We start from the raw sequence: 26234 nt of genomic DNA, 5'->3' as shown, positions 1-26234 counted from the left end.
GTTTTTCTATACATATATTAAAATCTAAGTAAAAGTGCACTTTCTCCACATTAAATCACTTTTACTTAAGTGGCCAAATACAACAATGTAGTAGTGCAATCCTCTTTTCATAATACAGCTGAGATATTTTTTCCCTATGGGCACCCAGAACTCTTGTACTTCATAAATTTCCACTTCACCAGTTTTCATTGTTTGGATTCACTGTAATGTATTTGCTCAGTAACAGCTCTTCAGGAAGTGTAGAAAGTGTTTAATATTCGTATTTCTTCTCATTATCTTTGTTCTTGCATCCTGTACCTACAATATTTATTGGATAGAGGTGATTTTAGGCTTAAAAGTCAGCAGTGGCTCTGTCCACTATAACAACTGAATGGGTGCTTTAAAACTAGCTACTGTCTTAGTTACTGAAATTCTTAATTATTTGATTATGTAGTCTCAGTTTAGAAAATTACCCATCCTTCATTTGTAGCTTAATATTAGAATATACTCACAGATCTACAGAAATTTGAGCCTTCTCAGATTTGAAAATGGACTCAGGCTGTAGATTTTGGGCATCCAGGAAAACAAGGTAGCAAGCTTTCTGCACTGCCTTTTAATTTTTTTCTTCCTTGTTTGGTTTCCATGGGAATTACTGGTGTGCGCGGGGGTGGGGGGGTGGGGGGGGGAGAGAGAGAGAGAGAGAGAGAGAGAGAGAGAGAGAGAGAGAGAGAGAGAGAGAGAGAGAGAGAGAGAGAGAAGCAAGTACAAAACTCCCTAGAGCAAATTCTGATTTGTTTATGACCCATGGATGTAGCCAAGTGGAATTTTGGGGTCACTAGGCAGTAGAAGAAGTAACTCTAGTAAATTAAGATAAAGCTCAGGACAAAACTTGTCTGCTATTTCTGGGGCTTTTGCAAACTCGGAAAATTGATTCTTTTGCCAGTGTGATGATACCTTGGATGTCTGATTAATTAAATACCTTTGGGCACCTCTGTGATGAATGTTGTGACTTTTGCATAACACATCATCAATCCAGGAGACCTTGGGAAAATCAGATTGTTTTTATTATTCATACGTTATTTAGGCCACAAATGTTGGGAAACAGCTTTAAGATGGATGATGGTTGCCAGGGACTGTGGGGTTGGGAAGTGTGGTTGGAGAGGAGTGGGTAAGGATTTAAGATAAATTCAAGGCATCTTGTTACTGCTTTCAAACTACTGTTTTCTGTAGTGATAGAAATGTTAGTCTGTGTTGCTTAGAAGGACAGCCTATCTTAGAGATGCTTTTATTCTTCAAGTGCTAATTTAGGCACAGCGTGGTTTCCCAAGTATAAATACAGATTTAGTGTGTACTCTGCCCTACTCAATATACGACTGTGTATCTGCAAAAGCCACCTTGTCCTCAGTCTCACACTGAAGAGTGCAGAAAAGCACTGTGAGCCTTACAATTATGATTTTTCTCTGGAGACAGAGAAAAATCTTTGTAGAGACTAAAGAGACCAGGACATGTTTTAGGATAATAAGTACAATTTTTCCACATTAAATTGTCCTTCATATATACAACCTTTTAAATCCATGATTTCATATATTTCTCTGTAGAAATATCTAGAGAATAATCATGAATTATTATCCCTTTCCTTATCTTTTTTCTCTGAAGGGTAAAATGATTTCAGGAAGAGTCGATAGGAGCCAGACAACTTGATGACAAGTAACAACATAGACTCAGAGGTCAGGCAGAACTGAGTTCAAATCCAAGCTTCACCCTTAATTCTTTCTGTGACTTTGGGTAGGTAATTGAATTTCTCTGAATTTCAGTTCTCTTTTCTGTGAGAATAGTTATTTTCATTTATAGGGATTATTATAAGATTAAATGAAATAAGACACAGTAAGCATTCAGAATAGCGCTTGGCACATAGGAAGTCTTGATAAATGTGGAAACTGATAATAATATGCTCAAGGATACCAAGATGTTTAGTTATAACACAAGACTACAGTCTGAATCTGGCTCTGAAAGTAGTGAGTTTTACATTACCACATATATACAGTATATCCAGAATCTCCTGGGAATAGCATTCATTTCCTTTAGAACAATCTAGACTCACTCCTTTGTGGAAGCCCACATTAATAGACTTGTTCTTCCAATTTGGGATTGCTTTAGGAAAGAAAGAATACAAAAGGAGAGTGTGTCTGGTGGCTCACACCTGTAATCCTAGCTATTCCAGAGAAAGAGATGAGGAGGATTACAGTTTGAAGCCAGCCTGGGCAAAAAGGCAGCGCGACTCCATCACAACAAACAAACCAGGTATGGTGGTATATATTTGGAAATCTCAGCTACACATGAAGCATAGGTAGAAATAGGCTAACCCAGCCAAAATAAAATAAAATAAAATAGGTGAGACTCTTATGTGAAAAAAAAAACCCTCAAAAACAAAATGGGCTAGTGGCATAGATCCAGTGTTAGAGCTCTTGCCTAGCAAGTAATAAAGGCCTTGAGTTCAAACAGCAGTATTAAAAAAAAAAAAGAATGCTACTGATGTTAATACATTCTTAGCTCCTACCACAGGTCAGAAGGCTTGCAATCTTCTATCATTTTATCTTTGCATTCTTGCTTATCTTTAAAGGCTCAGATAGTATAACTTGTTAAAGGTTTTGCTGGTGACGTGAAGCATTTGACAAGATCTGTGCTACCCAACCCTGAGGCCCTCTTCCTGCCGCTCCAAGGGGGAAAAAAAAAAAAAAAAACCCTAGGAGACAAGTTTGGACTGAGAAGGTGTGGGCTGTATTTGGTTTGCCTGCCTGCTCAAGACTCTGTCTTCAGTCTGACTCCCTGGACTATTTCAGGGCTACCATGTCATCCCAATCCCCCTCAAGGATCCTTACAGAATGTGCAAAGGAAAAAAAAAAGAAAAAAGAAGCCCAAGGAAATCTATTATTGGCACTAGCCCTTGATTTGCTCTTATGACGTCCATTCTGCAAAGAGGTGTTTCTACCCTTATAAGGTTTTCAGCATCAGTTTAACTGTGTGATCTCCCAGTCGATGATACAAAATGCAATCTCAGTAGCATACGGCAGAGAGAGGTGGGAGAGTTTCTTGGCTGGAGAATGAGAGAGAAATTTAAAAGGGCCTACTATGCTGAGTCACTAAGGCAAAGTAGCTTACAATGGACCACATTCAGGCCTGAGCCAAGACACAGCAGCAAGTCAGTTACTGGTTAGGGCTGCGAAGATGTTCCTCATTGGGAACACATCAAGCTTCAGCCAAAAACAGGGGGAACAACGCCAACATCCTGAACATTTTAAGTTCATCAGTTATATTTTTATACAGTTAAATCAAGCACAAAAACAGAAAGAAAAAAAAAGTCATGTTTCTACCAGCTTTCCTTGAGCCTCCCCCAACACAGGCTCTCCAGCCGTATGAGTTAGCTCTTTCCCTTCATCCTCATAATAATTTGCCCAGGATTAATGTGTGTGGTTCGTGGGCTCGGTGCTTATTTGCTTTATCCCATTTCATCCTTGCAAAGACCCCAGTGGGTAGGTGTCATTTTCATCCTCATTGTTGGAATGACAAGGCTGATGCATAGAGATGCTGAGTAGCTTCAGAGCTAGAGTTACAGAGCTAGAAACCAAATCATATGTTTTGTATTTTTGTCCCCAGACATAGGGATATCCTTAATCCCCAAAATAGTTGTCCACTATGACTTCTCTACTAAAGCCAAAAGGGACAAGAAGTCTATCAGGTCAGGCATACCAAACATGGCTTATTATCAGAAGAACTAGGTGAGTTTTAAAACAACAGCAGCAAAAAAGAAACACAACAGCAACAACAAATCCTTTAGCTTCGGGGATCACTCTGGAAGCACCTTATTCACAACTTTCAGGATGGACTTTGCAGATTTACTGACTCCCACCTATCCCAGGTGATTCCAAATGAAATTCAAGTAGGAAACCATGGATCACCTCTATCCTACTAAAAAACAAAAACAAAAACATAGCTTGGAATAATGGAGGTGGACATGGGGGGGTCCTGCTCTTCTGTCCCCATTCCCATGTCCATCAGTTGATTCATGAACCAATAGCACAAGCCTAAGCCACGAGCCTAGCAAAGACCAGGCCCATGAGGAAAAGATCTTGAAGAGTGGTTGAATCACATTCAACTGTGCTCAACAAATACACCAGACTTGGTTCTCAACAAGATACATTTGGACATTGGGGAATCACGAATCAAACCCAGGGTATTTTCAGAAAGTGTGAGGATTGCCAGAAGCATACATATGAGAATGGGACTGCTGTGTCAAGACATGAAAATATCCAAGTTTGAGGAGCCCACCAGTTAAAGATGAGGAAGCACTAGATGAGCGCCACAGGAAAATGAGTCAGATTAAGAAGAACACATAAGTTAAACAAAACACCTGCAGTGAGCATTTGCCATTTTGTTTGCTGCCCAGAATCTGAAGGTACTTTCTATATTTAGGGAATTTTCTCTATGTATTTTGTGGAAGTAAAAGAAGCCAGAGAGATGCTTGCTTTCTTCACCTCTGGAAGCTGGTACAGAGGTATGGTGGGCAATTAGAATACTCTCACCCAAATTGGACATCTAATGAACTAGCATTTAGAACTCACTTGAGTAACCCAATGTAGAGCATCCAAGTTCAGGAGGGGCAGAGGCCACTGAGAAGGGGCTGTGTTTGGTGTCTAAGCAGATAGTGCCTGGGATGTGTCATTGACTATGGATGTAGTCACTCATAGTCCCTTAGCTCAGTTCCCCGATGCAAGCTACAGGCTCCATCTCTCCTACTGAGCCTTAGAGCCAGTCAATGCCAGGCTATTCTTTACTATTTCACTTACTCAGAATCAGTTTATGCAGCTTGACAACCCTGTGCCTTCCAATAAGGGTACTGCCTTCCTTCTAGAATTCCTCGGTAACTTCCTGCTTGACCAGTTCCAATCTTTTTTTTTTTTTTTTAAATGAGAGTCAGTCCACTTCATAAGGTAGCTGTCATGATCCCTCTGGTTTTCAAACATGAGGAAAGTAGGGCTAACAGAAATCGATAAGAGTACCTGGGTTTAGTTTTTCACTGTGATATTCAGTTCTGAGACTTCGGGTACATTTATTATCTTTCTGATTCTTCCGTTGGCTGACTTTGGAAGAAGGCAATAGCCACTTAGCTCCCAGGTGTGTGTGGGAGGAATCCACGGCAAGAATCATCTAGAAGTTAGACAATGTGTGTTAAACAAAAGTTTTATTGTCGTTGTCACTTTATCCTCCCAGACAATCTCATGCATTTTAATTCACTATAATTCAAAGGAATAAAAATCATCGCCCAACGAAAGTCCTCATTCTAGAGGACATCCAAGCCAATATGTTAGAATTATTTAATTAGTGAAATGGGTTTTCAACTGCATTTAGATTCCAGTTCTGTCAATGGTTCCTTTTGTTTCCCTTAATGGGGTATTTTGTCTGAGCTGTGGCTGTTTTACAGGAAAAGTAGGCTGACGGTTTCCCTCTTGAGAAAGCTGAGCCAATATTGACCTCCAAGGACTGGGAAACTGTCCCTAAACCATGTCTGGGAATGGAAAGAAAAATTATGTCTTAGGCAAACCTCTTGAGAACTGCCCTCCCAGAACCAAAGCCATCACTTGGAACACTTATCAGTGTTGAGAGCTGCAGGGGCTCTGATCCCCTTGGCTGAAGCAGCAAGGACTGATGGGCAGATAGGTACTGTTGGTGTCTTCCCTGGATGCTGCCCTGGGTACGGAGGCCTCTTTGAGGCAAAGGATTCTGCCATTTCCTTGGCTGATGCTGTACTCATTTTCACTAAGGACCATGTTAGATGTCAGGCAATCAATCTTTTCCTTTTCTTCCTTCATCTGCAGAGCAGAGAACAACTGCATTTTCTAAGGTGACATGTTTATGTAAAGATCTTTTCTGCTCTATCTCTTCCTCACTTCCTTTCCCATTCCCTTCATGCCATGGGCCCCTCTAAATATTTTCTGTGGGCCTAAAATACAACATTTTCTATATCCATATCTGTCCTTACTCCCTTCTCCCTATTCACTGCCCCTTCCCACCATGACATCTCAGAGGAAAACATGTCATTCTTCCTATCAGGGCTGACCTCTGCACTTAGTCTGGACCCCTCCTTCCTGAATGTTCTATCTTTATCTCCTTTTTTCCTCCCTATCCTATTCTTCAATATCTCACTTTATCTTGCCTCTAAATCTACAGACTATCAGTACACCCCAGGTTCCTCTTTTCTTTAAAAAAAAAAAAACCACATCAATTTTGACCCCGTGTTCTCTTCCAGCCACCACTGTCTATTTTTATAGTCAAGCAGCCAGAAAGAGGTATCTCCATTCCCTATTACATTGCTTCACTTCATTCCACCTCTTATCATCTTTCCCTCTGACAACTTCTTCCACAACTCCATCAAAACTTCTCTTCCTCAGTTTATCAATTATCCATGCAGGAGATCCTGTCAGGCATTATGGACTGTAAGACAGAAGCATTGTCTTTTCTCTCCTTCTTGGAACTGCATTCATTTTTTAGTACTTTGACAGTTCCTCTCATTTTCTTCTAACTTCTGTGGGATTGCTTCTCGATATCTTCGACTTTCTCTTAGAGTCTTTCCTTTTCCTAACACCTTACATATTGCTAGCAATAGCCGTGGCTCCTAAATTTTGTCCAGCTCTCAGGCCAAGTTCTTTGGGTTTTAAAGAAGGTTAGATGTCTGCCTCAAGTATGGAGTATACATCAAGATTGGTCTAAGTAGGAATATTAATCCCATTTTCCTTCCTTAGTGATTCTCTTGCAAACCAGTTGTAGCCAATAAGTAAAAACAAATCTTAAAGGACTTGTTTTTTTTATATGAAAAGATATAATCTCAAAAATTATTTTGTCCTTACACTATATTCCTGCTTTGAACATGGCTGCTTAAATTCAGGGAGTTTGGATGTGACAGCTATCCTGAGATCATAAGGCAACATAGCTGGGAGTAAAAAGTGAATGCATAGAAAGTGGTAAAATTGAAAATAGAAAAGGCCTGGTTTCTAGATGACTAACCTCAGAAAGATCTATGGTCTGTAATCCTTATTATGAAAGATCATTGCATGGTGTATTGATAAATGAATCCACTATTGGGTGGAATTTTGGCCACTTGGTCCTACATACGTCTTGAGAAGTACTTCAAGGAAATAATTGTGATTGTCTGCTTTTCTCTCTGAATGGTTTCTGTTTTTTTAACAGTCTTATAATATCCAAGGTTCAAACATGCTTTGTACCCTTGGTAAATTCCAGATGTGTAATTCTAGCCAACTTCTGCATGATGTAACATATAGAATATTTATGTATATCAAACATTGTTCTAGGCAATTTACACATTTTTTTCATCTCAGCCACAAGTCTATGAAGAATGTGTCATTATTAGTATCATTGTACAGGCAAAGAAGCTAAACCATAGAAAGCTAACTTGCTCAAAACTCATAAAGCTATTACAAATCAAACTTCTAATTTGAACCTCATTAGTCTGACCCCAGAGCCTCCAATATAATCTGCTTCCCACTGCCAGAGGTCAAATGTTATAAAATGTTCTTTTTTTTATAAAACTTTCATTGTCTCTGTATTCTACCTTGCATGGTCATAGTCTGCATTTTTAAAAAACATGTTTCTTCTGTCTTTAAAAAAATAACCACAATTATATCTTTTTATTAAGTTTCAAATGTATATTCTGTCTTTTGTTAGCTCTTCAGATATTAGAACAATGTCTCCTGTTCTTTTTCCTTTCCAAGCAAAAACCAAACAAACAATACTCCTTAGAAATAGCTGCTGGAATAGTTTTAGACCTCTCGCCATCCTGGCTGTCACCATTTGGTGTGCCATACTCTAGTATGATTCTGTTCCCTACTTTTTTTGTTGGTGGTGGTTGTGGGCCTGAACTCTGGGCCTGGGCGCTGTCCCTCAGCTCTTCAGCTCAAGGCTAGAGCTCTACCACTTGAACCATTACACCACTTCCAGCCTTTGCTGCTTATGTGATGCTGAGGAATTGAACCCAGGACCTCATGCATGCAAGGTAAGCACTCTATCATTGAACTACCTTCCCAGCCTGATTCTGGATTTCATGCTGTATGTGTTCAATCTATCTAGTACAGGGGCCAGAGGGACGATTTCATTCGAGAATCTCTAAATAGTGGCATTTGCTAATTATTGACCAAATACTACGTCCTAGGCTCCATAATAAATTTTTAACATACACCAACACATCTCCAATTTCCTATTGATGTTCCCTGACACCAGAAAGTGAATGTGGGTTTAGTGAAATCAGAAAGTGAAATATAGGTTTAGAGCACACAGGGCTGTCTGCTATCTTGGAAGTTCTTTACCATCTTGAGCTTTAAAAAATGGCAGCAGATTTTCCTTTCAACTCAATAAGAGCTCCCTGTTTGGCTTAATATAAAAATAGGTTTTGTAAGTGATTTGCCATTGAGTAAAATAGAATCTCTGGGAGCATGCCGTGTGTTTATGCCATGGCCTCCCATATTCCAAGCATACTGCCAAAGACTGCTAGCGATTTGCCAGCCTAATCTGAGAAGTGTGGCCATACATTATCTTTATTACTTACAACAACCAGGCAAGGGAAGCACAGTTTGGCACAGCTCAAAAGCAGAGGCTCAGAGGTAACTTGCCCAAGTTCTTCAAGAGAGTAAATTGAACCTGGCTTTGAATCATGGTCCGTTCAGGTAATTTCCACTCCAGTCTGGACTTCCTTTGAAGATAGCAGATGGAAGGATACATCTGAGAATCCAATAGGAGTTTTCTATATACTTGAAGATTGCACTGAATATTGGGAGCCAGCCTGATTCACATGTGCAAACACTCTTCTTGTAGCTCAGCCTTAGCTGATGTGAGGTGTTCCTAGCTTTTTTATATTCTGGAACCATTTCCTTACTTCTGTGTGTAGTGGGAAATTTACTTTTTGGATCCACGTGCTAAACATGGTGTTTGCTTCTGGATGTTTTCCTTCCTGCCTTCCTTTATAACTTGTAAGTAATTTTGAATCCTGATTTTTTTTTGAGGTATGGGGGATTGAACCCAAAGCCTCACTCTTGCTAGAGAAGGGTTCTACCATGTGAGCTAGGTCCCCAGCCCTTGTTTGTCTGTCTGTTTTGGCTGTATACCATGGCTCTAATATGACCCCAGCCTATTTTGGTTTAGTTTATTTTTCAGATAGAGTCATTTCCTTTTTTTTTTTTTTGTTCATGGCCAGACTTGGACTTGCTATCCTCCTTCCTCTTCCTCTTTCCATAGCTGGCATTACAGGAATTCACCTCAGTACCCTGCCTTGAATCTAAATTTCTGAGCAAAACTGCTTCTTTATTCCTATGATAGGTACTGTGATCCCAGTTGCGCCAAGATGTTTCGTAGAGGTCATCCTAGACTTCAGAGCTATTGAGAAATATTCCTATTGACAAAGGGTGTGTGTGTGTGTGTGTGTGTGTGTGTGTGTGTGTGTGTGTGTGTGTGTGTGTGTGAGTGAGTGAGGGGGGGAGTGTATATAATTAGAACTCAAAGTTAACCTTCTCTAGCTAAATAGGCTTTGCTACTCACCACTCCTCCTCCTCAGTGTAGTCAGTGAAGAAATGTTCTTGATGGTTCTAAGAGTATAGGATGTTGAGATTGGAGAGAAAAAAAATCCAGGTTTCCAAGCTCTGTCCATCCCATCGCTGAAATCCAGCAAAGAGGTCTCACTGCAGACTTGCTCCTTGGTGCTCTTTTTGGCCCTCTGACAGCTGTTCCTTTCAGCACCTTGGCTATGTCAGATCCCTGAGGGTCCACCTTTCCTCTTCTTGTCTCCTCTCATCACCAGCACAGAGTTGGGGCATTACAGTTCCTATGTTTCCATCACAACCCAGAACATGAAGAATGTAAAACGTGACAGCTGGGCATGACTCTTAAATGCAGCTTTACTACAGCTTACACTTACAAAAATAAATAAAATGAATAATAGACATCATGTCCACAGAGAAAAAAGTGACAGAACAAAGAGAGGAATAAGGCATCGGCTCCACAATCCGTGATGAAACCGCTAAAACTGGTCTAGATCATTAAGGCTTAAGCAGATTCTGTCTTCTTACATTTACCCACAAGAGCTTCCTAAATGACAGCAGGAATAATTGTTTGATGCAATGATGAAGTCCATTGGCAAAGTGGAGAGAAGACAGAAGGGATAAAGTATCTCTTCCCCTAGAGTGAATACACAGAAACAAAGAAGACAGATGCCTTAGCATCTTGGGTAATGTAGTTTTCATAGCCTTGGATAGAGCCACAGAAACTGGAAACTACCGTTGGTGATTGAGGAAACCATAGAGCTGAGTGAGTCTTGCTGAAGGTTGTCATGTCTGCTCTTGTGTAGCAGACAACAGAACAGGTGCAGTGTGATGCTATCAGTCTGTCTTTCCTGCTGCTCACAATGCTGGCAGCACTGAGCCTATGTAGGCCCTTTGCCTCCCTTGGCAGTGAACCAGCTGCACTAAGCTGGCCTTGACCTTCAGCATACTTGTTCAGTGAAAGTTGTCTGTGAGTTCTCTCTCTGAGACAGAGAGTCCAGATGAATCTTGAGATGTTGAGCAATAGTTAAGACCTTCTAGTAAAAAATAGAATTAACTTGTCGTTTAGCATTAGGTTTCTGAAATTAAATGTCCTGGGTTCAAATCTTACACCACACTTGTAGCTGCAGAGTGATTCTCAATGCAATTAATCTATTTTCTAGCTTTTATCTCTCATGTGTAAGATAGAGAAGACAACTAAAACCACCTAGGAATTTATTGGGGATCAAATAAAACAGAACATATGAAGCAATTGCTCAATAATGTCAGCTCAAAAGTAGTATAAGAAATATAGTTAAAATTGGCATAATTATTCTGTATGGGGTATAATAGCAAAGAAATGGACTAGAAAAATGCTGCCTTGTTGTCTTTCTATGTCACCTTGAGAAAAATCTTTACTACTCCCAGACTCATTTGATATTCCTATCTGTAACCTGAGATTTCACCATAGTCCTTCTGTCTTATATTTTATACTTGTAATTGTCAGTATCAACGTTAACCACTGGGGATGCTACTTGGAAGGTAAGAGTTAGCTGCATGCTGCCTACTGCGAAGAGCTTCCTATTTATTTCGCTGGCCTTTCCCTTGAACAAATCACATGGATGGTGGGAATGTCAGCTTTCTGCTGTTGGGACAAAATACCCGAGAAAATCAGCTTATGAGAAAAAAGGTAGTTTGGATTCATGGTTTCAGAGATTTTAGTCTATAGTTCTTTGGCTTCGTTGTTTTGAGGCCTGTGATGCGGCGGAGCACGGTGGGGGGGAGGGAGTGGAGGGGCTAAGTTATGGTATAAAAGCTGTTACTTTATGGAAGGTGGGAAGCAAAAAGAGAAGGAGGTACTTGGGATCCTAATACCCCTTTCAAGGGAACAACCCTCAGTAACCTAACTTCCTTCTACTAGGGCTCATGTTTAAGGGTTCCACCACCTCCCATTAGTGCCAGAGGCTAGCAACTAAGCCTTTAGCATGTTACCTTTGGGAGATGCCTTCGATCTAAACGTGAACAGTGTATGTGTATCAGGGAGAACAGGAAAACATTGTGTTCCAGGCAGGAAAGACACAAGAACAATGGATTAAAAACAGATATTTGGGAGAAAATGTCTGCATCCTTGTATTCCCCCCCCCCAAAAAAATTTAGAAGTCCAACAGAGAGATGGGAAATGGAAATGGCTTTATTGTTATGATCTGAGAGTTAAGTGTGCCAGAGTTATGCCTAAGTCACAGGTAATATAAGCTACAGAGGTGAAGATTCAGGAAATAGTTTGGCATGTGTGCTATTATTACTATCTCCTTTTCTCTATGGTGTTCCAGAGCTTTAGTTGAGCCTTGCTCGTGGGCAAATGGGGGATTTCCTTGAGACACTGGATGTGCTGATATAAATTTACAGCCTATTTACTTCACAAAAAGAGTGGTAGAGGACCCATGACAAAGGGTATCTGATGTCATGGAAATAAAGTTAGAAAAGTGCATCCTTTTATTGCTAGACCTGACTCAAATTCTATACTCTGTATTATTACTGAAGTTTCATGTTAGATACCTTCTGTGTTCAGGAATCTACCCACTCTGTTTCCTTTCTCTGTCACTGGAGGAATTGTTAATATCTAGACAAAAGGTAAAAGAGGCATCAAATGCTGATTTCTTAGCTGGAGTTAAGAAAAGGGGAGGGATCCAACAGCTATCTTGAACCACATTAAAATTTATATACTTTCTCTCATTAATTTTCATACCCTATGAGATGGGTGTTACAACCCACATTTCAGTTAAAGAAACAAAGGTTCATTGCAGTTGAGTTTGCCAATGTTTAGTCAGCTAGGAAGTGGCAAACCTAAATCCAAAGTTTTTGCTCGTTCTAGAAAACTAGAGGTTTTCTAGTTTTCACCTTATACTTTGAGGTGAGCAGTATCGTTTCAGGGCACAGGATATTTTAGTCAATTCCCTGCAATTCTTCATTTCTTATCTGTTTCTTAGGTTCATTGTCTCCTTCATTCTAGATTACAACATCATTATAGAAAAGACAAAACTCAAGAAGAACATATTTGCTATATATCATGTGATATGTGTGATGTTGGGCTTAAAAGATTGAATTTAAACTTACGACAATTCAAAGGCAAAGGAAAAATACAAATCAATAAACATATAAAGCATAGCAGAAACATGCCCCAAAGGATAATATTTTACAGTACAAATTCTTTTGGCAAGAATAGTAGATATATAGACCACACCTACATTCACTCCTAAGCCCTAAGCAGACAACTAATTGATCATAGAATTCCTTCTGCAGTAGCTGAATACAGCATTGGAATTCTTCTCAAATCTTCCTCAGGAAGTGGTTACTAATTAATTTGTAATCTCTTTAAAATACTTGTCTTGCTGAAAAGCAGTGTATTTTTTGCCTCAAAGAAAGAACAAGTATATTTGAAAAGACTGTATTTGAGAAAGACCTTGAAAACAAGCAGTATTTAGTTGCTAGGTGTGGTATCATTTTAAGGGAACAGTATGAGCAAAATCAGGGAGGTGGGAAGGATAGAAGAAATTTAAGAATGATAGCAATCTGGTGTGATTGTTGCATTGTGCACGTGTGTGCATGTATGATTGTGTATGCATATGCATATATGTAAGTTTTGTCAGAAGATGGGAAATAATACTTTGTGTGAATAGATTACAGAATTAGATTGGATTAAAAGGAGAGAAGGCTTTGAATAATCCTGTAAATGTATTAGCACTTATTTTCTTTCTTCCTTCCTTTCTTTCTCTCTCTCTTTCTCTCTCTCTTTCTCTCTCTCTTTTTCTCTCTTTCTTTCTCTCTCTTTCTTTCTCTCTTTCTTTCTCTCTTTCTTTCTCTCTTTCTTTCTCTCTTTCTTTCTCTCTTTCTTTCTCTCTTTCTCTCTTTCTTTCTTTCTTTCTCTCTTTCTTTCTCTCTTTCTTTCTCTCTTTCTTTCTTTCTTTCTTTCTTTTTTTTTGTCAGTCATGAGGCTTGAATTCTAGGCCTGGGCACTGTCCCTCAGCTCTTCAGCTCAAGGCAAGTGCTCTACCACTTGAGCCACAGTGCCACTTCTGGTTTTCTGGTGGTTTATTGGAGATAAGAGTCTCACAGACTTTCCTGCCCAGGCTGTCTTTGAACTGCAATCCTCAGATCTCAACTTCCTGAGTAGCTAGGACTACAGGCATGAGTCACTGATGCCTAGCTACTTATTTTCATATGTTAGAACATACCATATTCAGTTATGTCATTACAGTGCAGAAAAGATGAGAAGGGTCAGGGAACTGGACAGGTCAGAATTCTTAAAGTTCTAGATGATAGAAAATAAGAGGCAATAGGGAAAAAAAGAATGGAAGAAAGGAATGGAAGGAAAGTAGGAAGGAAGAAGGAAAGAAGGAAGAAGGTATTTAACCAATGTCTATTATGTTTCCTAGCATGTAGCACATATTCCAGACAATACCTCATATTCTAAGCTCTGCAATAGTAGTGAACTGACAAAAATGGCTAGTCCTCTTATAGTTTACATTGTTGCAAGGAAATACAAAAATGGAAAGCAAGTAGTAAAGAACAAAAAAGGTTAAGTCTAATTCAAGCAAAGGTAAGTGCAATGAAGAAATGAAGCAGTGTGAAGTGGTTCAGAGGCTGAGGGCGACTAGACTGGACAGCCAGGGCAGATTCACTGTGGAGGGAATATGGGCTGAGATTCTGAATGACACAAAGGAGTCAGCCATACAGGGTTCTGGGGGGGGGAAATCAAAGGCCCTAAGATGGGAAAGCACTTAAGTGCTCCCAGAGTAAAAAGGAGCCAAAGTGGCTGGAGCCTCACCAGTAAGACTAAGGGGATGGGAATGAGGATGGAGAAGTAAGAACAGCCATTCTAAGCAGAGAGATGCCCTTATTGCTTTGCATTTGTAGCAGATCACTTTGTCTGCTACTAGGAGAATAGATTGGAAATCAGTTGGGAGGCTCTCTTAATATTCCACACTAGAGCTGATCGATGGCCTGGTAGCCAAGGAGACAAGGAAAAACTGCAGATTCAGGTTATAAACTGAAAGTAGAAGGGACTTGAATAGATGCAAGATTAAATGTGGAGGTGAAAAGAAAGAAAAGAAAGTGATACTATATATTATGCTTTTCTTTTTTAAGGATTTTTCTCTTATTCTCGTAGGAGGAATCACCATGTCACCATCCTCGCTTTGCAAGTGAACTCTTTATGGTTTATCACAGCTCAGTAGGGATTGCATCAAAAGGCACTGAAAGAAATGCTCAGAGAACAGGAGTGACCTTATTCTATTCTTTTACACTATGAGAAGGAGCATAGTTATAGTATTTCTGAGGAGCTATTTGGCAAACTGTATCAAAAGCCATAAAAATATTCACACCTCATTGACTAAGAAATTCCAGTTCTAGGAATAGATCCTAAGGCAATGCTCAGAGAAAGGCATAATGATTATGAACATATGTTAATGTCAACATTACTTACAATATGATAACAAATGGAAACGTCTTAAATGTCTGACAATAGATGATTACTTCAAAAAAATATGAACCACTCATATAATACTATATTAGATAACCACTACAGAAATAAAATTTTAGTGGAATAATTAATGACTTGAGGAAAATGTGAAAGCATAATACAAAACCATAAAATGATTATGATCTCAATTCTGTAAACAAGCATATAAGTGGTAACAGAGAGAAAATGTGTCATCCTAGCAGCTGGTATTAGAATTTCTCAGAATTAAAGTAATGCAAACATTTGGAAGCTGTGGTTTGATAATTTGCTCAGATGGGTGTAAGACCCCCTCCCCCACCCCTCCCCGGGCTATATGCAAGTAATGCACAGTAATCCCTAATTTTCCTGCTCCCTAAATAGATGCACACTACTGATTGTAGGACTTGCTGAACAGAAGATAACAGAAATAAACAAGCTTGCATGTAGAACAGTATTTCTGCATTAATAAGAAAGGGCAATTAGGAAGCCCAAGGTACTGTGTGGGCCAGAAAAGAAGAGAGAGAGAGGACTTCAGGAGTTGGGGGCAGGCGGGATACCAGTTAGAAGGGGTCTTTTGTGAACTATTTAAGTGGTGTGGGTCAGATAAATTGCTGTGGGCTTTTTATTGTATATTCTCTCTTCTAGGTACCCTAAGGTATCTTCAGTAAATGATCTACTTTTTTCACTAATTAGAGTGGACATCTGTTGTTTTTGCTTATCCAGAGTCTATTTCATCTTCTGCTAAAAACACCTTGGCTTTCTTCTAGGGAGCCACCCACCTTTCTAAGACATGTGGTTTGAGTTCAGTTGACCCACCTACCCACTCTTCAAATCCAGAGTTGGACAAATGATTCAGACCAGGCTGATGAGAGCACCCCCACCCCCACCCCACCCCCAAGAAGATAGATTCAGGGAAAGGCCTGTGAGCCCACACAAAAGAATCATGGCATTCTACTTGGAACAAAGACTGGATACTTGCTCTCCCTGGATTGGTAGGGAGAAAAATATGAGCTTTTCAACCAGAATTGTGAAGATTCCAGTCTTGCCATTGGAAAGTATGGATGGACCTTACTTAGAGGAAGACAGAGCTGAGAGATGGATTAAGCCTGAGATTTGGCTACATTAAATGCTAGGTTAAACTTGGATATGGTTTTGAAGTGTGATGTGTATGTGTGAGTATAGTGGTTGGTGTGTAAAGTGTTCTTAAAAATCTGTCATGAACCTATTCACATTTCCAAACATGTATAGAATTCAGATGTAAAAAGCTTGGCTGCTCATCACCCAATTTTTCTAATTTGTGGAGGGGAAGGGAATAACAAAATGTTGAAATAAGGATACAGGTAGACCCATTGTAACAATGAGATGTACAAGACACTATGTTGAAAATGAACTTTATAACTTTGGCAGGGAGGAAGAGGGGGGCAGGAGGAGTTGGAGGGAAGGGATGATAGGGGAAAAACAAAGGAGGAGGTAACAATGCTCCATAGGAAGTGTACTCATTACCTTACTCATGTAACCGTAACCCCTCTATACAGTATTTTTACAATGAAAACATAAAAGTAAAAATAAAAATATGAGACATTAAAAAAAGAAGTAAAACATCACCAACCTAGTTAAAATATTCTTTTTACTTTTTGGTCAGAGCTATTTTACCTTGAGGATCATTTCGTTTAATTCTCTACTATATAATATCATATATTGATAGAATATATTGATATTATATATTATCTATGAATTATAGTTAGATATATCTTTCAAAAATTCATATAGGGGCTGGGAAGGTGGCTCAGTGGTAGAGTGCTTGCCTTGCATGCCTGAGGCCCTGGGTTCAATTCCTCAGCTCTACATAAGCAGTAAAAGCCAGAAGTGGCATTGTGGCCTAAATAGTAGACCACTAGTCTTGAGGGACAGCGCCCAGGCCCAGAGTTCAGAGCCCACAACTGACAAACGACAGCAGCAGCAAAAACAACAACAACAACAACAACACCCCACATATAATGATGTTGGTGTATGTATTTGTGGCCATTTTTTTCACTTCATGTTCTCTTTGAGAAAACTGTTGGTGTTCTGATGGATATTTTCAGTTCACTCATTTTTTCAACTGTATAAGATATTTTTTATTGTGTGCCTTCAATGTATGTAGCTTATGTCTTATGGAGATAAGTGGTGAAACTAAAATTTTCTGTGACCCAATACATTTCTCTTTTGCCTCAACCAATTTGAGATGAGTTTTTGGTTACTTTACAAAGTTCTGATATGTACATAAAAAGATCTGAGATACGCATTATAAACTCAATAACAGCTGACATCTGAATTATAACTGTGCATTGAGTAAAATATAACAAAATGGAGCAAAAGCCATCAAAATTACATAATTACTTAAAAACAGTTTTAATCTTTTCTGTTTTCCATAATAAACACATATTATAATCAGAAAAAATAGAAAAAAGAGGCAGTTGTTGCAAAGTTAATCTTCCAGGGTAAAAATAACACAAATCCTTTGGTAGATTAAAATGAAGAGAGGATTCATATCCTGTATTCTATGTGAAAATACTATTTAAATATTTTTCCAAAGAACCCTCTTCTGTACCATTTGACTCCTTGAATATAAAAGTTCTTACTTCTCAGGAAAGTCTGAACCTTGAAGATGGGAACACTTGGCTCAGAGGGGTTTTCTATTTTCATATGGTTGTGTTTCATTGGAACTATAAAAGGGCTACCAGGTAGGAGTGGCAAACATGCTTTTTTTTCTTTCTTCACAACCTTAGAGTTCTTCTCTTAGAAATGAATATCTTTGCCCTCAGCTAGAACTCAGCCCTGTGAGTCACTCCACTTAATAGTGCTAAAGCAAGGAAAAAATAACAACAAAATACTATTAGTCTTTATATAGTGTCTTGGTACATGATGCTAGAGTTGAAAAGGCAATGAGAAATTGTATCCCAAACAGGGATAAAATAGTTCAGATTTAGTATCTTCTATCAAGAAAAGGCCTCAAAAGTGATCTATTCCAACTCCCTCCTATTATGGATGTGAGAAGTGACTCAAAGTGAATCAAGGCAATTAGCCCATGATTGTACGGTAGGATTGGAAGTTGGTAGTATAAATCTACACCTTTCTGGTCCATTATGTTAGCTGAAGAACAGCAGTAAAGCTATCAGCTATACAAACCCTACCAGAATTCACATTAAATGATTCCAGATTACCTTCTCTACCTTTTTAATAGCAGGACAACTTGAAGGCAACAAATGTATATGGTTGGCCCTATTTGTGACAGGAACAATAGGTGCTGATCTTCAAGGATTGATAGACAGTAAGAACACCAACTATGGTTAAATAGATAGTAATGAGAGTCCATGGAGTGATGTTTAGTAACTCCAACAAGAAACTCCTTAAAACAAGAATGTAATGATAAAAACAAAAATTAAAAAGACTAGAAATTTCAAGTTGTTTGAACGTTTCCTCTGAAAGATAACAAAAAACTGGGCAGCTTTTAGGAGTGTCATGAAAAACTACAGATAATGAAATGCATTTCTAAAGAAGATCTTACATTTTTGTTTTTGTAATGGCTGCATCTTTGATAAAGGGGTGCTGACACTCAAAATGGATCCTGAATTGTATTCAACCACTTTAGCCACTGAGACTCAGAGCAGCTTTGTGTTATTCTTAAGGAAATAAAACTTTTTCTTCAAATGATTTAAAAAAGTTTTTTTTTGGCAGTACTGGAGATTGAACTCAGTGGTAGGTACTCTACCACTTGAGCTACACTTCCAGTCTCCCAAGACTTGTTCTTAAAACATAGTTCAAACACTTTTTAAAAATGAAAATGTGGCCGGGCACTGGTGGCTCATGCCTGTAATCCTAGCTACTCAGGATGCTGAGATCTGAGGATCATGGTTCAAAGCCAGCCCGGGCAGGAATGTCTGTGAGACTCTTATCTCCAATAAACCACTAGAAAACCAGAAGTGGCGCTGTGGCTCAAGTGGTAGAACACTTGCCTTCAGCTGAAGAGCTGAGGGACAGCATCCAGGCCCAGAGTTCAAGCCCCACGATCACCCCTCCTCCCCCCACAAAATGAAAATGTATTTGAAATTTTCCCTAAGAAAACTGGAATATCAGATTAATGGATCACTCCACTCCTTTCCTGATTCCTTTAGGTAATTTGTGTCCTTCTGTACACAAAATGGTAGGAGTCAAAAATTGTACAAACAAATGAAAAAAGAGTGGCAGTTTTATAAGTTCCTGCCATAAGATTTTTTTCTTAAAAAATGAGTCTGTATTGGTAGAAATTCTCTAATGTGCAAATGCACTCACCATCCCACACCATTTTCTCAGAATCATAAATGTTCATTTATCCATTTAGGCAAAATTTTAAATGAGTCACTGAGAGCATAAACTAGGGAGAAAGAAAGGCTAGGACTGTAAAGTAGAAGCAAAGGCAAATATTTACATGGCAAAATAGAGCTGGGTTGCTTTGGATGTGCATTCAAAAGGAACAGGAGGACAATTCAGTGGGGAGCAGGTGGCTGGAGCCTCAGTTAGCTTAGGGAGGGGATAAGTCAGTCACGATGCTGTGATAAAGGAAAACAAAAATGGAAAAGATTAGGAAATTCTTGATTCTTTATTATGTTTTGTATGAGTGTATTGTGATTGGAAAAAAATAATGAGGTTTACTGTGACTTTTTCATAGACGTACATAATGTGCATTGATCCCATTCACCTCTGCCCCCGATTGTCCTCTCTTCTCTCCTAGATTCCACACATGGGAGAAAACGTGACATTTGTCTGAGTGTAGATTATTTTGTGTAACATGATGATCCCTGGTTCCGCCCATTTTTCTGCATACAACATAATTTTGTTTGCCATTAGGGCCAAACTGGATAGCTGCATTGTATGCTAGTTCTATTTTTAGTTTCTTGACAAATCTAAATACTAATTTCCATACTAGTTGTGCTAATTTACATTCCCACCAACAGTGTATAAAGTTTCTCTTTCCCCTGCATCCTTGCTAGCATGTCTTGTTTTCTTGGAGACAACCATCCTGACTGGGGGGAGATGAATTCTCAATGCCATTTAAGTTTCAATTCCCTGGTGGGTAAAGACGTTGAACATTTTTCCATCCCTTTCTTGGCTATTTGTAAATGTTCTTTTAAGAATTGTTTTCAATTCATTTGCCCCTTTATTTTTTGGGGTTATTTATTTTATTGCTGTTTAGATTTTTGAGTTCTTTATATATTCTCAATATTAATTCCATATTTAGATGGAGAGTTGGCAAATATCTTTCCCATTCTGTACACTATCTCTTCACTTTGGTAAATATTTCCTTTGCTGAATGGAAGCTTTTTAATTTGATGTAATCCCATTTGTCAATTCTTGCTATCATTTCCTGAGCTATTGAAGTCCTATTCAGAAAGTCATTGCCAAGGTCTATATGGTTAAATGCTTTTCAGTAATGTTTCAAGTCATATGTTAAGGTATTTGATCCATTTTGAATTGACTTTTGTATGCTTGAGACACAAGAATCTAGCTTCAGTCATCTATAGGTGAACATTCAGTTTCCCCAGCACCATTTGTTGGACGGGCTATTTTTTCAACACCCATGTTTGGTGTTTTTGTTGAAAATCAGATGGCTATAACTTTGCAATTTGTAATGGAGAAATCTGGATTTGCAATCAGATAGGTTTATTCCTGGGCCCACTATTCTATTCCATATGGTTTCTGCATCTATTTTTATGCCAGTTTCAGGTTAATTTTTAAAAAAATTATTATAGCCCTATAGTATAACTTGAAATCAAATATTATGATACCTTTATCATTATTCTTTCTCCTTAAGATTTTTTTGGGGGGCGGGACTACTCTGACCTATCCGTATTTTGGACTTCCATATAAGTATTAATTTAAAAAAAATTTCTTTGAACAATACTACAGAATTTTGATGGGGCTTGCATTGATTCTGTAGATTGCTTTCAATAATATAGCTATTTTCACAGTATAAAAATTTCCAATCTATGAACGTAGTAGGTTTTTCCATCGACTAGTAGCTTCTTCAATATTTTTCTTCTTTTGTGTTCTATAGTTTTCACTATAGACATCATGCACCTCCTTGGCCAAGTTTACTTTTAGACATTTTATGTTTTGGAGGCTATTGTGAATGAGAATTTTTTGTTATTTCTTTTTTAGTGTATGTTTGGTATTAATATATTGAAAAACTATAGGTTTTTTTTCTTTCAATATTATGGTTTTTGTATGCTATTGTTTATTGAATGTGTTTATCAGATCTAAAAATTTTGTGGTGGGGTCCTTAGGATTTTTTTTGAGTATGAGATTGCATCATCTGCAAGTAGGTATAATTTAATGTCTTTCTTTTCTATTTGTATCTCCTTTATTTCTTTTTCTTGCTTTATTACTCTGGCTCAGAATTTAAGTATCAAAAACATTTTGTTGAAGTGAGTCCAACAAGCTGACATACACATATTTTCTACTAGTTATTGATAGTGAACTCAGTAGCTGTTCATCATTTATTGTGTACCTACTAAATTCTAGAGATGGCAAAAACTTTTTATTTATACTTGAAACTATAGTTTCCCGTTGATGCTTTTCCTTATTTCTACATGAAACCACACTTCACATTGCTTGTTTTACCACTATTAACATGATACTTACCCTTCTTCCTTCATCTACTGATCTAGCTTCTTGGTGAAACCCTTTCTGAACAAACTGGTCAGTTATATTCCTCTACTTCTTTGTATCTTTGAGTATTGATTATGACTAGTCTCATATACTTATTATTTGAGGTCTGGTTTGATCCGTATCTTTGGTAGATTCATACTTCCTGGAAAACTAGAAGTATTTTGCAACTTGTGTAGCAAAGAAACAAACAAAAACTTTGTAATTTGTAATCAGGAAATCTGGATTTCCAAGCTGAAGAGTGTTATTCCTGGGAGTATGTATAAGTCGTTGAATTTCTCTGGATCTCGTTTTCTCTCATCTAAAATATTTCTGCAAAAGTAGAAATTTTCTCTTATGTAATCCACCAACTTTTGCTGCCAAATTGGCTTGTCCCCTCAGTGTCTGTCTCATGACAAGACCCAGGAAGCATTCTTTCTTCCCTATCTTTTTTTCTGTCATTAACTAGAAATTGAATATAGACTCTCACTTACACCAAACAAGAGATCTACCACTTCAGCTACACAGCTAACCCTTCCTTTCATGGTTCTTGAGGTAGAATCTCACTTTCTTCTTGCTTGGGCATCTTAAACTGATGATCCTCTTGTATCTACCTGATGTGCCCACCACATCTGGCTCAGATTCAAAGTTTTCACTTCTACTTCTAATCAGTTTCAACCTTCCTCTAATTCTACTTCCTCAGTGGTTTGCAAAGTGGACTATTTTTCCCCCATCATGTTCTATGATATTTCTAATACACGGCCTGCCATCTCTCATGTGGAATATCCTGGGCCTATTAGCTGAGTATTTCCTCTTGCTCACATTGGATCCATTATCCATGCAACCTTCAGAATGATTTTTCTAAAAGAGAGCTGATCCGGTCATTGGCTTGCTAAGTGTTCTAGTGGTTTCCAGTTGTTTAAGTCACTAAATATCCCCAATGCCTCTCATTAGCCTAAAACACCTGTTCTTTGATCTCCAGCCACTTTCCCCTCCCTGCTTCATGATCACCGTATGGCTTTCATACAGTCTATCCTGTCAGCCTGGAGCCTGTATTTGTGTGTGTGTGTGTGTGTGTGTGTGTGTGTGTGTGTGTGTGTGTGTGTGTGTGTGTGTGTGTGTGTGTGTGTGTGTGTGTGTGTATAGCACTGGAGTTTAAATTCAAAGCCTTCTGCTTGTAATACAGAGATTCTGTCACTGCCCCTCACTCTCAGCTCTGGTATTTCACTCTCAGCTGAAACCATTGGTTCCTCTGAGAAATCATTGTCTTTGCAAATCAGATCAGGTTCCTCTACAATCTGTTTTCATTGCTTTTGCCCCTTTCCTTCCTGACACAACATATGGAATCAAATGATCTTCACTGGAGAAAATATGTTCTCTTCTTCATTGGATTGTAAACCCAATGGAGACAGAACTTTGTCATCCTCATGTCTCCAACTACTAAAACTTGATCTTGGATATATAAAAGATTCCCATAAGGTAATTCTTTTTATTTTTATTATTTTGTACTAATCTTGGGCTTGAACTAAGGGTTTTGTACTTTTGTTTGACTTTTCCCACTCAAGGCTGGTGCTCTACCACTTTAGCCTTACCTTCATGTCTGATTTTTTGCTGATTAATTGGAGATAAGAGTCTCTTGAATTTGTCTGTATTAACTGGGTTCAAGATCTGAGGATTTCAGCCTCCTGAGTAGCTAGCATTATAGGCTTTAGCTACTGATGCTTGGCTAAGGTAACTCTTAAACAATGAAACTGAATACACCCTTCTTATAATAAATATTTTGTGACATACATTTGCATATTTTGAAGTGAAATCCATACATTACAGAATCTGCATGTACTAATAGTTTCAAAAAGATGAACTTTAGTGTTGTACATGTGAGATAAAGCAATTAAGAGGACAGAACATGATAATAAATAATATATATTTTAGTGTGTCTTTGTTTGGGCACAAGCACACTAAAAGCCATTATATAATATCAGACCTTTGCAGCTGATCTCCAAGAACATGTGCAACAGATGCAGATATCCATCTCAAATGTCACCTACCATCATGTATCTTTTGAAAACAACTGGCAAACAACTTTCAGTAGAGCTATTTTGAGATTACAAACTACTTGTGATTTACATGGAAATTACATTTCTGGAAAACACAGTATGTAGTAAAACTTGGTGAATAAAAAGATGTTACATATATGGAGAATGAAATTGAATGTTAGATGTAGATAAGTAGAATCAGGTTGCTTTCTTACACATAGGAATGATAAGTGTGACACTAGAAAGTCAACTTTTCATTAGAGAGGACTAACCCAACACATTTCAAGGTATCTCATATTTCTGTCCCTGGTTTAATAAATGTTACCATTTAACAAATGTCCCATAATATTCCAAACTGTCACTTGCAAGGGCTGAACATCTCCTAAAAAGTTTGACTTAATGTATAATTTTGTATCATCTAAAAGGTTTAGAGTTTTACATTGCCCCTAGGGGGAGGTTTTTTTGTGTCTTTTTTAAAACAACTCCCCAAAAAACTTTCCTCAGGGGATGGAATGTAAAAAGGTAAACTTTTGGTAAGATGGTCAATTTTCATGATGCCAGTCCAGAGAACAGATGTTTTTCCTAAATCCAACTTGAAGTATCAGGGTAGGACAGCAAAAAGATGCAGCTGCCATGTTTCACCAGGGGTAACATATGTAGCCACATTTATTCTCTTGCATTTCACAAGCAAAAATTAAGAAGCACCTTTTAGCTGCGACGAGTATGCTAAGGCATGGGAATTTGAAGGGAAATGCAGATGTTTAACATGAAAGGAAACAGAGAAGACAGTTGCAGCAGGAAGGGACACAATATTGAAAGAGAAATAAAATGTATTCAGCAATGTGGCTGTGAACAGAATTCAACAATAAAAATCTTGCCTTTCAAAACAGTTCTTACAGTGTTGTGCTTTTATTAAAAAAAAATCCTAGTTTTTGTCCTGAGAGAATCATTCTGCTGGAGCAACAAGCAGAAACAAAGCAGAGTGGGTGACATCCAAGAAAATGACTTTGGGGCCATAATGTACATATCCTACACAATAAACACTGTCACTTCTTGTAAACTGGTGATAGTGGGGGTAAGAAATGTGCTATTATGGAAATTACTCTTAACACGTCTCAGCTCTACAGATGTAGTCTCAAATTAAAAAAAAAAACACACAACCGTATCGAAATGGAAACAGATTGCTGGATTTGGCGGGAAGGCTGACAGGCAGTGAACGGTTCTGTTAAGAAAACATTCCCACCAAACTCTTTCTACCTCTGGGTTTGTTGCTGTATCCAACTGCAGGATGCTGTTAGGGGATTCAGTGACTGAGCCATGGAGAGGTTCTGTCATAGCAGCCAGTATAAACCCAGTGGTTGAAATCAAGAACTGTCATTTCTTAATTTACTGAACAAATACTTACTGAACATCTGTTATGAGCCAGAATATGAGAGAGAGAGAGAGGGAGGGAGAGAGAGTTTTGCTTACAGGCACTTCTGTGACACAAAGTAAGTGCATAAATAGGTCAATACAAAAATGTCTATAATGATAGATATTAAGAAGACACTAAGTCAATGCCTCATTGCTGATGGGTGATTGAGAGTGGGGACAGGAAGCAATTTGGGGGTCATCTGTGCAGGTGAACTTTCAGGAGTTATTTTTGTCTGAGATGGTCACCTATGAACTGAAGTGTCAGTGATGACATACCATTCAGCTGTCCTGTTCTCAGAGAGACAGTCCAATGCAGTGGGTGTCTCCATGCTGGACACCATGATCCCTAAGGGAATTACAGAATATGCAGGAGATACTGGCTCTTCTTTAACTCCATTAGTATATCTGGAACTCCTAGGAGGTAACATAGTAATGCATAGTAATGGGACTGGAAAGTCAAGTATCAGCTCTGGCTGATTGTGTGACCTTAGACTGGTTCACTGGGCTTAGAACCTAGCACTGGGAGGTGTGGCAATAGTGGAAGCTTAAGAAAAGCTACTATTGTTAAGTTTGTTGTAGCTGAGAAGTAAGACATCTTCCTATCCTCTACGTCAAATACTTTCACTCGATCTCCTTATAAACTACTTCAAATTCTGCTACCTATGGCTCTACGATATAGGGGTAGTCCTGCTCCTTTCTTTGTAAAGTGAAGAATCCCAGCAATTGGTTGTGGCTCTAGAATTACAGATTTTTAAATAAATTTTGTAAATAAAGTTGTATTTCAAATACACTACAGGGACCCCATGATGAATTAAAAAAAATAATTCTGTAGTAGAATTCTTGCCTTCAGTAAAATGTATCCGTTTTTACATTATGCTTCCAGGTTGAGTTTATTTTACAAAAGGATGAGCTCTCTTAGAGGGAGGAATAGCAAAGTTTGGAAGCATCAGCATTGTCTGCTTTCACTGAGTTTGGAGTCATTTCTCTGTTCTAACAAGGCCATAAGGGACAGGAGTAAGCAAAAGACCGTAAGGGACAAAACAACTTGACATTCTCCTGGAAGCTACA

This window comes from Dipodomys merriami, unplaced genomic scaffold, assembly GCF_024711535.1.
Source record: "Dipodomys merriami isolate MVZ:Mamm:240054 unplaced genomic scaffold, mDipMer1.0.p SCAF_21, whole genome shotgun sequence".
Taxonomy (NCBI): domain Eukaryota; kingdom Metazoa; phylum Chordata; class Mammalia; order Rodentia; family Heteromyidae; genus Dipodomys; species Dipodomys merriami.
Note: the sequence above shows the minus strand (reverse complement) of the source record.